This window comes from Bos indicus, chromosome 10, assembly GCF_029378745.1.
Source record: "Bos indicus isolate NIAB-ARS_2022 breed Sahiwal x Tharparkar chromosome 10, NIAB-ARS_B.indTharparkar_mat_pri_1.0, whole genome shotgun sequence".
NCBI classification, from domain to species: domain Eukaryota; kingdom Metazoa; phylum Chordata; class Mammalia; order Artiodactyla; family Bovidae; genus Bos; species Bos indicus.
Genome location: NC_091769.1, coordinates 3485012 through 3502867, shown reverse-complemented (window position 1 = coordinate 3502867; position 17856 = coordinate 3485012).

Sequence of the window (17856 nt, the reverse complement as noted above, 5' to 3'; positions counted from 1 at the left end):
GGAATAAAGGAATGGCTACCCATCCAAGGATTCTTGCCTGGAGAATTCCATGGACAAAGGAGTCTGGTGGGCTACAGTCCATGGGGTTGCAAAGAGATGGACTTGACTGAGCAGCTAACACTTTCATGCTTTTTTCAGGATATAATATATGAAATGATTTAGAGATAATGTGGAGTCTAAAGTGTGTGTCTGTTTTATCATCTTTGCAGAAGAGAGACATTTTTTTTTTCCTTACAGAAAGAAGTGGCACTAGCCATCTGAATCACCTTAATACTGTTAAAACCAGAAATGATACCAATCTGAGGTTTAAGTTCTGAAATATGATCCATTTCTTAGTCCACTTTTCTATTGCTAAGACGTCGATCTTCCTGTCTTCCTTTGTATAGCCCAAAGTCTAACCCATGTTACTTTGTCACTGTGATTGTCCAAAGCTCTGCTCAACTTCTCAGTGTGCAGTTACAGAATCAGCAGATAATATGGGCATGAATAGCCCCCAATATTCTACTCAATTATCCACCTTTCCTTTATCTTGCAGGTATTGACTTACAATTCTTCACTTTTATTTATTTATTAGCTGCATGAGAACTCAAATGAATTTTTTAAATAATTTTTTCTAGTTATAGTTTTGGTAAGAGGGTCAAATTTCCTTGTTTACCACTAGTGAAAACAGAGCTCTATGCTTAACAGACTTTGACTGCAAGAAAGTATCATAGCCTGAGCATGGCATGGAGGGAGTCAGGTTTGAAGATACTGGCAGGATGTGGCTGATTAACTTGTCTAAAATAGAATGCTGTTTAGGGAGAACAGGGAGAGCTAATGTTTACTTGGGCCAGATGGTGGGTGGATTTCATGTGCACAGATAAAACTTAAGACTTCACCCCATGTGAGAGTGGTAAGACACTTAGCATTTTGGAGTTGAGGAGAAAAATAATGTAAGTGGCATTTTAGAAAAATGAATTTAACAGCATATAGTACTGCATGAACTGATGTCACAAAATATTGTATCTGATGCCATGAAAAGATAAGTCTCACAGGAAGTATGCTATATTTTGAATACTATCATCAGCTCTTGTGATTGTTCTTGCTCAAATCTTATTTTCTACAGGACATGCCTTATGTTAGACTTGGGATTCAGAAGTAATTTTGACAAGGTGTTCCCAGTATATGCATGCATGCTCAGTCGTGTGTGACCCTTTGCGACCATAGATTATGTTAAAAGTCAAATAGCCACTGGGGAGAGAGAATATTCACTCCCTTACGCAATGGAAATCTGAAGAGTCCTGAAAATTGATACATGTCTAAGCTATCGATCTGATCTTTGGACTCCTGCAGGTATCTGCAAAGAGTTTGCTATAAAAATATTTTAAAAAAATCATTGAATATTTATGATATTCAGTGCTTCCCCATTGAAGCGTATTTACATTGCACACATCTCTTCCTTCATCAGGGAAATTCCAGTGCTTTGGAGCTGAGAATTTCAGAGTCATACAGAACTTTAGAAATCATCTAGTTCAACCTCCTTCATTTATAGATTGTTTATGGAATTTATCCAAAGCCACACAACTGGTTAATGAGACAGATGGAAATATAAACAGTATAATTTGGACAGTATCCTTCTAGAACACTTCTTATTCTAAAAAAGATTTTAAGATCTCTAACAGGCTAAATGCAACTATGAATATGTAAATCAGAAGGTTAAATAGCAGATTATTAGCTAATAGAAGTTTTCTCTGGTGGCTCACAATAAACTGTGGAAAATTCTGAAAGAGATGCGAATACCAGACCACCTGATCTGCCTCTTGAGAAATGTGTATGCAGGTCAGGAAGCAACAGTTAGAACTGGACATGGAACAACAGACTGGTTCCAAATAGGAAAAGGAGTACGTCAAGGCTGTGTACTGTCACCCTGCTTGTTTAACTTCTATGCAAAGTACATCATGAGAAACGCTGGGCTGGAAGAAGCACAAGCTGGAATCAAGATTGCTGGGAGAAATATCAATAACCTCAGATTTGCAGATGACACCACCCTTATGGCAGAAAGTGAAGAGGAACTAAAAAGCCTCTTGATGAAAGAGGAGAGTGAAAAAGTTGGCTTAAAGCTCACCATTCAGAAAATGAAGATCATGGCATCCAGTTCCATCACTTCATGGGAAATAGATGGGGAAACAGTGGACACAGTGTCAGGCTTTATTTTTCGGGGCTCCAAAATCACTGCAGATGGTGATTGCAGCCATGAAATTAAAAGACGCTTACTCCTTGGAAGGAAAGTTATGACCAACCTAGATAGCATATTGAAAAGCAGAGACATTTGTTTGCCAACAAAGGTCCATCTAGTCAAGGCTATGGTTTTTCCAGTGGTCATATATGGATGTGAGAGTTGGACTGTGAAGAAAGCTGAGTGCCGAAGGATTGATGCTTTTGAACTGTGGTGTTGGAGAAAACTCTTGAGAGTCCCTTGGACTGCAAGGAGATCCAACCAGTCCATTCCGAAGGAGATCAGCCCTGGGATTTCTTTGGAAGGAATGATGCTAAAGCTGAAACTCCAGTACTTTGGCCACCTCATGCAAAGAGTTGCCTCATTGGAAAAGACTCTGATGCTGGGAGGGATTGAGGGCAGGAGGAGAAGGGGACGACAGAGGATGAGATGGCTGGATGTCATCACCAACTTGATGGACGTGAGTTTGAGTGAACTCCGGGAGTTGGTGATGGACAGGGAGGCCTGGCATGCTGCAATTCATGGGGTCGTAGAGTCAGACATGACTGAGTGACTGAACTGAACTTAATTGGTGGCTCAGTCAGTAGAGTCCGCCTGCAGTGTGGGAGGCCTGGGTTGGGAAGATCCCTTGGAGAAGGAAATGGCAACCCACTCCAGTATTCTTGCCTGAAGAATCCCATGGACAGAGGAGCCTGGTGGGCTACAGTCAATGGGGTCACAAAGAGATGGATGGACATGACTGAGTGACTAACAGTTTCACCTTCACTTTAAGTTAATAGAAAGACATTAGTAATTTTTAAAATTCTGTGTACAATTATTAATATGTACACCAGAAATGAGCTTCAGGGTACTCCTTGAATAACCTACATAACGTTGTATTATTCATGCATTTGTCTCTGGTAAAAATGTATTTTTTTTTTTTCTTGCCCCTAGTTCTCAAAGGAGTTCATGAATCAGAAAAGATTAATAACCACAACTATAACTTCTTAGACAGCTGCAGTTACAGTGTAGTATTCATTCATTCAGTAGTGTTAGTTTAGTACCTACCCAGGGACAGATACTTTGTTAATGGCTCAGAGATAAGTGATGTTATTTTCTCAGTAAATGGCCCCACATTCTAGTCAGGGTGCAGGTAATGTGATGTGACAAGAAAGTCATACAAACTCCTTATTAGATGATCTGATTCCCAGTTCACTTCTTTGTGTGTCAGATCAAGATCGCATTGTTAGAGCCTGAATAGAAAACTGAAGCAATTACAGAATTAATCTATTCAAATCAGGTACAAAACTCTGCAGACACACGTCCAGATTCCTACCTAAAAGAATATGTTTACTCATTTTTAGATTTCATATTCACAACAGTATCAAAAACACAGGAATGTCCTAACAAATGGTTGTTAACAGTTGTCAGTGTTTTCTTAAAGTATTGATCCGTGAGTATATCTTACTGCCTTGCATTAAGTTAGCAAATCAGTCTGTTTTTTCTTAAAGGTAATTGAAAAAAATTATTTTTCTCTAGATGGACTATGGCAATAGAGAAGCTAATGACTTGCATAGTTAAGCACACCAGAATGGTCATTCAGCAAAATTAACATGCTGGGATGAGTTTTAACTGCACTAAGTGGAACATTTTTTTAAATCTACAATGTCAGTAGCTGTCAGCTTGTTTGGGTGCCAAACTATCCTAAATTACTAGTTTTATGAAGGTAACAAAACTAACATTAAAACCCGAACACTTCTAAAGCTTTTCACTGTTTCTATAGACTATGATGATGGAATATATAGCAAATGTGGGTTTAATAATCAGAGTCCATGAAATTGCAATGCATTTTCTCTCAATAACAATGACAGTTTTCTTTATCCTAAGGGTAAAATGTATGTAGCATAAAAAATAGAATCTCCACTGATGCTCTCATAGAAATCAGTTTCTCTAGGAAGGGCACTGGACTCATGGTAGTGTTCATTTACTCTGAACGGAATTGTCGGGAGATCCACTAGAAATCATGCCAAGGCTTCTGGAGAGATCATTTGTCTTTGGATTACCAAACCTCATGGCATTCTGGAAAACTAAAACCATTGCCTTAGTTCCCAATTTTTATATGTGCTGTGACATAAGTGTCAGTTTTACTTTTTTAAAATATGGATATCCAATTGTTCAGGTCCCTTGCTGAAAATTATCCTTTCCTTGTTAATTATCTTGGTGCATGTGTATACACACACTGACATATACATTACATATATGTCTCTAAATATGTATAAGTTTATTTGTAACTTTATGGTCTTTCTTCTGCTCCCTTGATACATATATTAAATAGTATACCATAATGCCAGCATCACAGTGATTTCAAGTAAATGTTTGACTCCTCCAGATCTTTTCTTCTTTTTCAGTGCTGTTTTGGCTGTATTAGGTCATTTGCATTTCCATTTTTTAAATCAGCTTGTCAATTTTTATAGAAATACTTGCTGAGGTTTTAATGACAGTGCTTGAATCTATAAATCAATTCAGGGAGAATTAATGCTGTAACACAATATTAAGTACTCTGATGTATGAGCATAAAGTATATGAAAAGTTAAAGAACCAGAAAGCTTGAATTCTCTGGGCGGTTGAACAGTCAGTTGATGGCAGGGATAGAGGAAGTCAAGCATACTAGACAATCAGTATATTGCTGATTTATTTAACCAAACATCCTTAAATGTGCATATTCCATACATGCCCTAAGCTGGCTATTGTCTGATTTGAATGATCTGTCAACTCCTGCCTTTCTGAGTATTTCTCCGCACCTCTTTGAGCCAAATCTGAGACATAATTTCAGTTATAATGTAAAAGTGTTTTTCTTTATGTAGCTGTGCTGTGTGACACCTAAAGGAGGCAGGACACAGTTATCAAGTGAAAGGCTTCAAGAAACATGGGATCAGAATATCTCTGCTATGATCTTAAGCTGATTAAACAATGAAATGAACTGGAGAAAGCTGGTGAAACAAATAGTAATATTTCTGTGTGTACTAGTGAAGAGTTTTCTTGCCTACACAGGAATTTCAGACATTACTTCATTTGTTCCTACTTTAGATAGAGAAGCAGAGAGGTAGGGGATGATGAAAATGGTTTACAAATCCCATCAAACCAAAGAGCAACATTTTTCAAGGTTGAAAAGTTTGGCTTTTCAAAGATTTTTTTTTCTGTAATTCTCCTTGCTTGCAATTTATTTATTAGCATCCTGGAAGATCTTGGCTCTTCCATATTATCTTCAGAGAGCTCTTTCTTAACAGCTGAAAGAATTTTTTTTTTGTAATATCTCTTCTGACTTTGGAAGAAACTTAACGAATCAGGTGGTCTCTCTGGACTTCTGTTTAATATCTATCAGATGACTCCTAAGTTCAAAAAAATCGAATACTAAAATTTATTCAATTACTTGAAAAGGAGATAGAAAAGAAGGAACAAAACCAAATAGAACACATAAAAAAGAAACAAACGGGAAGGTGTAGACTTACACTCCTCAACCATATCAGTGAGTACATTAAATGTAAATAGACCAAAAATTTTAGTTAAAGGTTGTTAGACTGGATTAGAAATGAACAGGAAGACTCAATTATTTGTTGTTTATAAGGGACTCACTTTAAAAGCAAATACACAGACAAACTGAAAGTTAAAATATGGAAAAAGATACCCATGCAAACACTAATCATAAAAGGATAGGTTAGCTCTAATGATTTCAAACAAAGAAGGCTTCCAGATAAGGAGTTACTAGAAATAACTGGGGCCATTTCATGAAGATAAAAGGTCAGTTCCTCAAGAAGACTACATTAATCCATCCTTGATAGTATTTGCCTCACATTCCACCTTCTCTCTACTTTGTTTGTAAGTTTGAATATGAAACAATAAGTAAATATGTTACCAAATGGTTCTGAGCATTGAAGCTGTTGCTTTGCATAACACAGCCCTGTGACATATCCCAGACAAATACAAATATGACTCCCAGGGCTTGGAGGAGAGGTCACAGAGACCTGTTCAAGAAGGCCTTCTTCAGGGGAATGGTGAAGCAGAAAATAACTCCATTTGCAGCAAAATTTCCTAAAACTTCTCTTGAGCAATTGTTTACCAAGTCTTACAGGACCCAGTAGCTTCCCTTATTTCCCTCCCTATCTTTTCATTTCTTCACTCTTTAGCCTTCTACCCCATGTTCCTCCAGTTGCTCTTTTAGGACTATCTATCTCATTCTTTAGGTTTGTTTCTTCATTTCTGCTTCATTCCATTGACCTTGAAGATACCTCTGTAGACCCACAACCAAACTCCTCTCCAGAAGGTGAGGCAAGGAGAATGCTTGGCAACACTCATGTTTTATTGCTGGTGTCTCTACAAACATCACATGGACTTAATCAGTGTTCTGGCTTTGAGAACTCCCTGATGTGAGGACCTGATGTGGGTTTGAGTAAACTCCAGGAGTTGGTGATGGACAGGGAGGCCTGGCATGCTGTAGTCCGTGGGGTTGCAAAGAGTTGGACATGACTGAGCGACTGAATTGAACTGAGCTGAACTGAGCTGAACTGATGTGAGGACCAGCTATACGCAGTGGAGCCAGTTAACTAGAACGAAGGAATCATTGCCCTTTTGCTTTTGGGGCTCTGGTAGTATGGGGACCTATGAAAAGCCTGTTCTTGGTTAGAAAACCAGGACTCAACTTGAGGCATTGTGCATTGCAAGGCCTGTGCCATTGAGTATGCTAAACTGACTTGAGACTTGGTTGGTCATCTTGTTCATTTATCCAGCAAGTGTTCACAGAGTCCAGCACTCTGCCTGTCAGTGTGTGTATAGACAATTTTCAGCCTGATTTCTTCTGAGGAAACTGACGATATGATTTGAGTAGAAGGACATAAACATAATTCTATGCTAATTATAATAGTCACATCAGTGCTGTGGTAGAGGAATGCGAAGAGTGGGAGGGAGCCCAGCAGATGCAGCAGCCCACCTTCCTGGGCAAGCCGTGCCATGTTTTAAATTGGTAGGTGATGTTTGCTCTAGATCCTGATGGTGAGGATTTAATTATAAGGAAGTAAACGCAGCTCTCAATCAAGAGGCAGAAATTCCGATGCTTTCAGGGGCCAAGCAAGGGATATAAAGATACAAAGTGGAGTAGGGGTAGGCAGGGATTCCAAGGGAGCCTTTGGAACACTGAAGAGTGTATGCCTGTTTAAAGTTATTCAAGCTCAAAATGTTTTTCTAAAAGCTCTACTGACCAAACTAACAAAAATCTGTGGGCAGAGAGTGGTAATTCCATGCATAATATGTGTGAGAAACACACTGTAGGGTGCTTGGGGCAGCGGCTGCCAGCAAGGGCAGGGCAAAGTGCAAGGCAAAGGAGATTCAGAACTAGGTGTGAAGGGCCTGAGGAGGTTGGAGCTGATCTAGTGGACAGTACGGAGCCAGCTGTGTTCTTCCATGAGGAGGAGCGACATAATAAGTCTTGTAGGGTCATTTATCTTCCCTTCTCCTCCCACCCCACTCCCCACCCCGCCCCACACACCTGCAGAGGATGCCAAGATCTTGGAGTTGCACTGGCCAAACCCATGGTATTAGTGATGAGGCCTGAACCAAGGCAGTAACGGTGAGAATGTGAGGGGTTAAGTAAAAGGAGAGAGAGATTTGTGATGGAAAATGAACCAGTCTTCTGTAAGCTCTTTCAAAAGGGTGATGTGAGTGAAAGCAGTTCATAACCATCACAAAGTGGTGTGCATGGGAGGTGATGGTAACCCCTTACATGCATGGAATATGGCCAGGCTCAGGGTTGCAGAGCCTGGCATTTTCTTCATCCATTGTCACGGCCTCAAGGCTGACCTCTTTGGTACAGAAGACAGGCCTCAACCTCAGTTAAACTTAGCTATTTCACCTGGGCCTGGGTGCTCATACTTCTTGCTGCCCCCATGGATGGCTTCTTCTGTGAGCCTTTGATTTCTTCACTAAGAGAAAGGGCTAAAAAGAGCAGACACTTATATCTGCAGAAATGTTACTCCATGTAAAAAATAACAACATGAATACATCTTACAACTTTTAGCCAAATCTGTTGGGCTGCTGCTATAGCAACCCCCACAGAAAGAATTCAACAAACCCCCAACCAATCCTCTCCCAAATCCATATACCTGACAGTCAGCCTCCTAGTGAGGCTATCTCTCTTACATTACACCCACTAAGTGAAGATCCAAAGCAAAGAGACAGAAAATAACATCTTCTAACAATCTGCTTGTCATTTAGAAAAAGCTCCCTGTATAAATGTCATGGAAACAAGCTGTTCTTGCAGAGACAGAAGAAGAAAGCCCTGCCTCACTTGCTTCCCTTTCAATTTTAATCTTCCTAATAAAAGGGTAACACAAAGCAAATGTTAAGTGTTTGAAAGCAAATATCCCTGGAGCCTGGTTGTGGTGTGGTTCAGCCATATTTAGCCTGCTCTTAGGCTCCAAGAAGCAGGAACTCGAGAGCAAGCTCTAGGTGAAGATCAACTGACTGCACAAGATAATATCTTGAGAACACTCAGCATTCCAAACATGCTGGGAGGAGATGAGAAATATTTTTCTTTAATCAGGATGGAGGATCCTTGCTAGGATATTGCCTGCAAGGCCAACATGTGTGCTCTGCTCAGTTGTGTCTGACTCTTCGTGGTGCCACAGACTGTAGCTCACCACGCTTCTCCGTCCATGGAATTTTCCAGGCAAGAATACTGGAATGGGGTGCAATTTTCCTACTCCAGGGGATCTTCCCAGCCTAGGGATCGAGCCTGTTTTTCTTGCATCTCCTGCAGATGGATTCTTTACCACTAGGCACCACTTGTACATGCTATGTGCCCATGAATGTTTGTTAATTGAACAGAAATATGTTGGCCTTGCCATGGAAAAGGAAATGGCAAAGCCAATGTATTTCTGTTCAGTAAACAAACATTCATGGGCACATAGCATCTACAATTCACTGCTTTGATTTCTTGAGGGCTGCCCAGATAAACACCTGTCTGTTCTCTGTTCATGGGTTAGAGGTCTTGTATTTCTCAGGTGCAGCAGGAAGCAGGGCGTGTTAAGCACATGAGGAAAATGAGAGGCCAGAGGAGGGTCCATTTATTTTCAACTGGGATGAGCAAGGAAGACTACGGAGAAAGTAGTATTTGAACTGAGCCCCAGAGGAGAGGTGGGATTCGAATAGCCTTTGCACATATGTGTATGAATGCAGAGACACATATGGTTTTGTGTGTTATGTAAGTGGAGTAGGAATTCATTTATTTTCCAAGTTTAGGAAGAAAACTATAATACTGTACCTTGGAGAGCTTTCCATGACTGTATATAGACCTATCCCATTCTTTTTATTTCCTGTAAAGAACTCTTCTTATTATATCTTCCCCCTGTTGATTGTACTTTTCTTTGGATATAATTCTGATATAATGTCAAACTTACAGAAAAGTTGTAGAAATAATGCAAAGGTCTTTGGTATACTTTTAAACTAAATTCACTAATTGTTAACATTTTTTTCATAGCGTTTTATTAGTCTCCCTTCAGCCCCCACCCCCTCCCTGTTTCTTGTCTCATGACAGGTGACATTTTTCTGGACCATTTGGGAGTAAGTTGAAGACATCATGCTCTTTTATGATAAATTTTAAATGTGCATTTTTTAAGAACAAAGCTTTGACTTATATAATCACAAAAACGTTAGCAAAATAAGAAAATTTAAGATTGGTACAAATCATGACCTAATTGATAGTCCATGCTCACGTTTTGTGAGTTTTCCCTGAAAATGTTCTTCATAATTTGTTTTTTCTGCTAGTCCAGGATCTAATGCAGGAAATTGACTAGCATTTAGTTTTTATATATATTCAGTTTCTGTTTATCTAGAATATTTCCTCAGGCTTTCTTTGTCTTTTCTAAAATTGACAGTTTTGAAAAGTATTGGCTAGTTTTTTTTTTTTTTAAATCAATTTGCATTTTGGGGATTTTTGTCTTTGAACTTTCTGCTAGTTCCTCATTACTAGATTCAGATCATGCATTTTTAGCAGGAATATCCCATGCATAATGGGTCCTTCTTATTGCGTCATCAGTTCAGTTCAGTTCAGTCACTCACTTGTGTCTGAATCTTTGCACCCCCATGGACTGCAGAATGCCAGGCTTCCCTGCCCATCACCAATTCCAGGAGCTTGCCCAAATTCATGTCCATCAAGTTGGTGATGCCATCCAACCATCTCATCCTCTGTCATCCCCTTCTCCTCCACCTTCAATATTGCATCATATGAGGAGCCATATGACATTGGTTTGCACCATCACTGGTGATGCTTCTTTGTTTCCTTGATTGAAGAATTGCTCACTAGGTTTTTGTTTAGTTTTTTTTTTTTCAACAGTAAAATTACAATTAGTTCAGTTCAGTTCAGTTCAGTTGCTCAGTCATGTCATGACTTGGTCGTGACCCCATGAATTGCAGCACACCAGGCCTCCCTGTCCATCACCAACACCTGGAGTTCACTCATACTCACATCCATCGAGTTGGTGATGCCATCCAGCCATCTCATCCTCTGTCGTCCCCTTCTCCTCCTGCCTCCAATCCCTCCCAGCATCAGAGTCTTTTCCAATGAGTCAACTCTTCACATGAGGTGGCCAAAGTACTGAAGTTTCAGCTTTAGCATCATTCCTTCCAAAGAACACCCAGGACTGATCTCCTTTAGAATGGACTGGTTGGATCTCCTTGCAATCCAAGGGACTCTCAAGAGTCTTCTCCAACACCACAGTTCAAAAGCATCAATTCTTCTGTACTCAGCTTTCTTCACAGTCCAACTCTCACATCAATACATCAGATCAGATCAGATCAGATCAATCGCTCAGTCGTGTCCGACTCTTTGCCACTCCATGAATCACAGCACGCCAGGCCTCCCTGTCCATCACCAACTCCCAGAGTTCACTCAGACTCATGTCCATCGAGTCAGTGATGCCATCCAGCCATCTCATCCTCTGTCGTCCCTTTCTCCTCTTGCCCCCAATCCCTCCCCGCATCAGAGTCTTTTCCAATGAGTCAACTCTTCGCATGAGGTGGCCAAAGTACTGGAGTTTCAGCTTTAGCATCATTCCTTCCAAAGAAATCCCAGGGCTGATCTCCTTTAGAATACATCAATACATGACTACTGGAAAAACCATAGCCTTGACTAGATGGACCTTTGTTGGCAAAGTAATGTCAATTAACCCTTTGTAATTTGTAGGATAATGTATTGGGAGATATTTTGACACTTTGTAAATATCCATCCTGTTCTCCACAAACTTGCACACCCCATAAGGAAGAGTTTTGCTTTCTTATTTATTAGGTGTGTGAAAGTCGCTCAGTCATTACTCTTTGTGACCCCATGGAATAGTCTATGGAATTCTCCAGGCCAGAATACTGGAGTGGGTCGCCATGCCCTCTCCTCCAGGGGATCTTCCCAACCCATGGATCAAACCCAGGTCTCCTGAATTGCAGACAGATTCTTTACCATTTGAGCCATGAGGGAAGCCCAAGAAGACTGGAGTGGGTAGCCTATCCCCATTGGATCTTCCCAACCCAGGAATCAAACCGGGGTCTCCTGCATTGCAGGTGGATTCTTTACCAGCTGAGCCATAAGGGAAGTCCATTTATTAAGCATGGACACAAACATTCTCTTTTAATTTAATGGATTATAAACTGTTATAATATCAGTATTTTTGGTGCTCAAATTATCCAGATTTATGACTTTATGATTTGTGTACACTCAGAGTGCCCTTTGTGCCCTTGGGGTCCTCATGCTGTCATTTGAATGTTTCTTACTGTTGGCATAAGATGCCCAGGCTTATTTGAAACTTCCCTGCCTTACTCCTGGAATCTGCATTTCTTCAAGGAGAATGCTGTTGAATGTTTAGTGGAGATTGGTTTTAAGAATGCAAGATGTGAGCACCAGGTTTGGATTTTTGTTTTTCTGTCTCTAGGTGCTTACAGTAAGCCAAATTAGGAAATCAACACACAAACATATGTGTACTTAAACATATATCTCTATGCCTGTATCCATGAGTCCATACTGAAACTTCAGTTCAATTCCAATGGCACAGGGTTGTTCCCAGTCTAACGTCATTCCTCACTGATAACTCCCGTCTCCAACAGTGAGAAACCTGGTCCCATTGCCCTCAGTAGATTTACTCATTTTCTCAACCTTCCAATGTAGAGAAAGTAGTTTCAGAAATGCTAACCCACACTACTGTGTAAAACAAGCCGGATACATTTCTTTAGACATGTTCATTTTTCTTTTAAAATAAGGTCTGTAGTTAATGTTGTACCCGTGTTAATTTGTTTTTATAATTACACCATGGTTATTATGTAAGATGTTAACATTAAGGGAAGTGGAGTAAAGGATGTAAGGAAGTAGTGCTTTTGCAAATATTTTGTAAGTCTATGATTAGTGCAAAATAAAAAGTTATACTACTAAGATTATTTCCCCTCCCAACACATGCACTTTTATACGGTTGCATTTTGTTTTAAGGTTTTTCTCATATTGTCATTGCTACAATTTTTTGAACCCCAAATATTAACAGGATTCAAAAAGTAAATATGTAATAAGTGCAGCTAGTCCCTTGGACTGCAAGGAGATCCAACCGGTCCATCCTAAAGGAAATCAGTCCTGAATATTCATTGGAAGGACTGATGCTCAAGCTGAAACTCCAATACTTTGGCCACTTGATGCCAAGAACTGACTCATTGGAAAAGACCCTGACACTGGGAAAGATTGAGGGCAGGAGGAGAAGGGAGTGACAGAGGATGAGATGGTTCGATGACATCACTGACTCAATGGACATGAGTTTGAGCAAGCTCTGAAGATAGTGAAAGACTGGGAAGCCTGGTGAGCTGCTGCAGTTCATGGGGTCACAAAATGTCGGACACGACTGAGCGACTGAACCAAAGTGTCAGCTACTCTTCCCCATCCTTTCCACTCTATTCCAAGCTTTGCCCTGTATGTGTACAGTTTCATTACTGGTTCTGGCTCACCCCTCCAGTATTTCTGTTTGCAAAAATAGATGTATTTTTCTTATTTCTTCTTCATACATTTATACTGTTAGACTTCCCAGGTGGCTCAGTGGTAAAGAATTCGCCAGCCAGTGCAAGGAGACACTGGTTTGATCCCTGGATTGGGCTGATCCCCTGGAGAAGGAAATGGCAACCCACTCCAGTATTCTTGCCTGGAGAAGCCTATGGACAGAGGAGCCTGGTGGGCTGCTGTCTATAGGGTCATGAAAAGCCAACACACCTGAGCACACATGCACATATATACTGTTACACTTTGCCTTCTTGACATTTATCAGTTAATCCTGGAAGTCATTTTCTATTTGTTCAGGAGATCATCCTTGGTCTTTTATGCAGCTGCAAAGTATTTCAATTTTGAAGAAAAAATTTTAAATCTCAGTATGTATATTGTATTTATTTTGCAATTACAAATAATACTATAATTTATGACTTTGTATATACTTTCATTACGTTGACATTAAATCTTCATAAACAAAATAAAAACCTAAAAGAAGGGTTTCTGGGTCAAAAAGAAATCCAATGTGGTTTTTTAGATACTGTCAGATTTTCTTCCTGTGGCTTGAACCCTTTGGCATTCCCACCTGCAAAGTATTAACATGCTTATATACCTATTTCCAAAAAATTATCCGGTCAAACTTTCAATTTTTGCCGGTTTAATAGGTGAGAAGTGGTATATCACTCACTCAGTTGTAGTTTTAATCTGCATTTCTCTTACTATGAATGAAAAGAACATCTTTTGATATGTTTAAGGATAATTTTATATCATTCTTTGGTAAATCATCTATCTTTTGCCTAATTTTCTATTTTCTATCAGGGTTTTAGAATTTTTTATCCCAATTTTTGGGATTCTTTCTTTATATTAGAGATTTTGGTCCTTTGTAATAAACGTTGCAAATATTTCTTCCAGTTTATCAGCTTCTTTTGACTTTGTCATCATCTTTTCTTCCATGCTATGCAGTAGCTCTTTTATTTTTATGTAATCAAATTAATCAGTCTTCTGTTGCCTTTGGAGTCTAGAAAATATTTCATTATCTTAGGTTTTAGAGAAATTCACGCACATTGTGTGCTAATACTTAAGCTGTTTTGGTTTTCACACTGAGCTCTCTGATTCATTTGGAATTTAGTCTTTTGTATGATGTGAAGTTTGTAAAGAGTATTATCTTTTTTTTTTTAAATGTCTGTCTAGTTCCTCCACGTCATTTATCAAAAAGTACATCTTCCATGTTTCAGTTAGTTCTTGGCCAATTCTAATAATAATTTTGTTTTTCTTGACACCATGACTATTGATTTTTGGTTCATTTGATCTCTCCAGGATGAAAGGGATCTTAAAATCTACCACAACAATTGTTTTTCCTTTTATTTCTGGTAGGTTTGCTTTATATGCCTTACTCTTTCGTGCATGCAATTCATGTCAGCTTTCTCTTCAAGATCAATTTAACATGACCATCCTTTTGTGACTTCGTATTGTTTCTCTTCAGTTCCATTAGTCTGAAATGGATGTTGCCATCGCTGTTTCTGGTTGTTTGCACTAAACTAAATTATCCCCTGTAATTTGGGTTTTAATGTTTGTTTTTTTTTTTCTATAATTTTATGTCCTTTCTAAAAAGCACATAGATGCATTTCATGTTGAACTCAATCTTAGAGTATCTATCCTTGAGGAGTGTAAATTAAACGACTGTTACTTTTCAGGCTTCATAATATTCTTTACTTTGGTCTCCTTGCTTTATGCTTTCTCCTTTTAGTGCTTTCTTGCTGGTTTTTTGTTGTTTGTTTCTTTCAAAATCATTTTAATGTATAGTTTTCTGATCATCAAGGTCAAGAATGAAGACCCATGTTATAATTTTTTCTCCTTTTTATAAACAAGTTTTCATTAAATATTTTTACAAAGTTTTTCCTCTAAATATTTAATCTTCAAATTAAAAAAATACTGCTTTTTAACCAATTTTTAGATTCTCTTTATTATTCATACCAAAAAGATATCCTATTAATGTGACTATTTCTAGAAAAAAAGGAGGAACAGGAATCTCATAAAGATATAAAGGATGACACACAGCAGCTATAGACCAATTACTAGAAATTATATTTTTTTACCTTTTTTTTGCCCACTGCAACCTGATTTAAGAGCAATAACACCTTTGTCATCAGTGTTCTCTGTTAAGTGAATTATAATCCTCAAACTCCCTGGACTTATTTTAGAACATATACAAATAGTATTAACATCAAGCTTTTAAAAAAAGAAAGAAAATGAAAAGTGGCCCATTGCAGTCATATTTAAGGAATTTCAACCTTTCCCCACAATGGATATTATTTTCCCTACAAACTCAAAAATAAAAATAGTGACTCACTTAAAGTCATTCAGAAAACAAAGGTTATGGCATCTGGTCCCATCACTTCATGGGAAATAGATGGGGAAACAGTGTCAGACTTTATTTTTTTGGACTCCAAAATCACTGCAGATGGTGACTGCAGCCATGAAATTAAAAGACGCTTACTCCTTGGAAGGAAAGTTATGACCAACCTAGATAGCATACTGAAAAACAGAGACGTTACTTTGTCAACAAAGGTCCATCTAGTCCATCTAGTTTTTCCAATGGTCATGTATGGATGTGAGAGTTGGACTGTGAAGAAGGCTGAGTGCCGAAGAATTGATGCTTTTGAACTGTGGTGTTGGAGAAGACTCTTGAGAGTCCCTTGGACTGCAAGGAGATCCAACCAGTCCATTCTGAAGGAGATCAGCCCTGGGATTTCTTTGGAAGGAATGATGCTGATGCTGAAACTCCAGTACTTTGGCCACCTCATGCGAAGAGTTGACTCATTGGAAAAGACTGGTGCTGGGAGGGATTAAGGGCAGGAGGAGAAAGGGACGACAGAGGATGAGATGGATGGCATCACTGACTCAATGGACGTGAATCTGAGTGAACTCCGGGAGTTGGTGATGGACAGGGAGGCCTGGCGTGCTGCAATTCACGGGGTCGCAAAGAGTCGGACACGACTGAGCAACTGAACTGAACTGAAAGTGTTTTATCTAGGGATTGTCATTTTTCTCTCTGGGACACAGTGATTTTATTCAACAGAAAGGCTAATTTTGAGCTTATATTCCCTAAGGCCATGAAACTATGAATGTTTGACCTAAGAGTTGCATTTATTAACAGTAACTGAATGAAAGTGAGAATGCATGAGAAAGAGGGGCAATAGGTGACACGTGATCACATGATACGTGTAAAAACTGAAGAGACAGGCTGCATCTACTCTAGTCTCCTTAAAGGGATGGTTGTTGGCACGGTGAAAATGGTGGGCTTTGAGACAGAAAACTTATTTTTTAAATATTCATTAATTTGGCAAAACCAGGTTTTAGTTGTGGCATGTGGGATCTTTGATCTTTGTTGTGACATGTGGGATCTTGAGTTGCAGTGCATGAGCTCTTCACTGTAGCCTGTGGGATCTAGTTCCCTGACCAGGGGTTGGACCCTGACCCCCTGCATTTGGAGCGCAGAGTCTTAGTCACTTGACCATCAGGGAAATCCCAGAATAATGTAGGTTTGGTGAAGAACCTGCCTGCCAATGCAGGAGATATAAGAGACGTGGGTTTGTTCGCTGGGTTGGGAAGATCCCCTGGAGGAGGAAATGGCAACCCACTCCAGTATTCTTGCTTGGAAAATCCCACGGACAGAGGAGACTAGTGGGCTACAGTCCATGGGGTCACAAAGAGTTGGACATGACTGAACAACTAACACTACTACTACTGGAATGTTATGACCACAGGTTGTTAGATTTTTGTTGGGCGTTGTACCAAACGTCTTCTTCCTAAAGCATTTTCAATTCTTCCTTTACAGTGAAGATACTGTTGTTGTTGTTGCTGTTCAGTCTCAGTCATGTCTGACTCTGTGACCCCAAGGACTGCAGCACGCCAGGCTTCCTTGTCCTTCACTGTCTCTCAGAGTTTGCTCAGACTCATGTCCATTGAGTCAGTGATGTAATCCATCCGTCTCATCCTCTGTCATCCCCTTCTCCTCCTGCCCTCAGTCTTTCCCAGCATCAGGGTCTGATGAGCCGGCTATTTGCATCAGGTGGCCAAAGTATTGGAGCTTCAGCTTCAGCATCAGTCCTTCCTATGAATATTCAGGGTTGATTTCTTTGCAGGTTGGCAGAAGATACTGATGGTACCTTCATTTTAGTGTCATATCCCATCTCTCACCTTCCATCTGAGGAGGGCTAATGGTCACAGGCGTGTACAGTGCTGGCCTGTGTGACTAAGGGCTCAGGAACTGCCAGGTTTCAGCAGAGGTGGGAGGCACCTTTGCCTCAGGACATGGGTGACTGCCCAGGTTGTTCTATGACCTGTGAATCCCTTGTCACTCAGAGCCACAAAATGTCCCACAGCACATGTGCATTTTTCACTTGAGTGTAAGTCCTCAAATATTTCCATTCCTTTACCTTGGCTGAGGGTACTAAGTTTCACTGCCCCCCAATATATATATACATATATATATATATATATATATACATATATATATATACATTTTTTGCCAGGGTAGGTGACCTCAGGGAAGTTGACAACTGAATAATTGGGCTCTGGTGAGAGACCAGAGCTGCTTCCCTAACAAGGA